The following is a 454-nucleotide window of genomic DNA, read 5'->3' as shown; positions in this document are numbered from 1 at the left end:
AGCAGGCTGGGAAGGAAATAGACAGATGAAAATCTTATGTTTATGGTTCCTAAGCCTGGCCAATCAGAGGAGAGGATCCGTCCAATTCATGAACAGGAAGTACCCAGACCCTGAACTATGCGATCCTCGGAGATCAGCATGGAGGATGTGACTGTCATGGCGATCCTCGGAGATCAGCATGGAGGAGATCAGCATGGAGGATGTGACTGTCATGGCGATCCTCGGAGATCAGCATGGAGGAGATCAGCATGGAGGATGTGACTGTCATGGCGATCCTCGGAGATCAGCATGGAGGAGATCAGCATGGAGGATGTGACTGTCTGCCTCGTCCTCCTCTCACCGCTCCGTTCCCCGGAGACCCCGACACGTAATGTCACCGCAATCATGTCTGGGCGAGTCACATGACAGACGTGTGCCGGAATAATTCAATTCTGTTTCTCTTTCCCAGCATGCC

This window comes from Nanorana parkeri, unplaced genomic scaffold, assembly GCF_000935625.1.
Source record: "Nanorana parkeri isolate BGI_ZX_2015 unplaced genomic scaffold, ASM93562v1 scaffold2379, whole genome shotgun sequence".
In the NCBI taxonomy this organism is placed as follows: Eukaryota; Metazoa; Chordata; class Amphibia; order Anura; family Dicroglossidae; genus Nanorana; species Nanorana parkeri.
Note: the sequence above shows the minus strand (reverse complement) of the source record.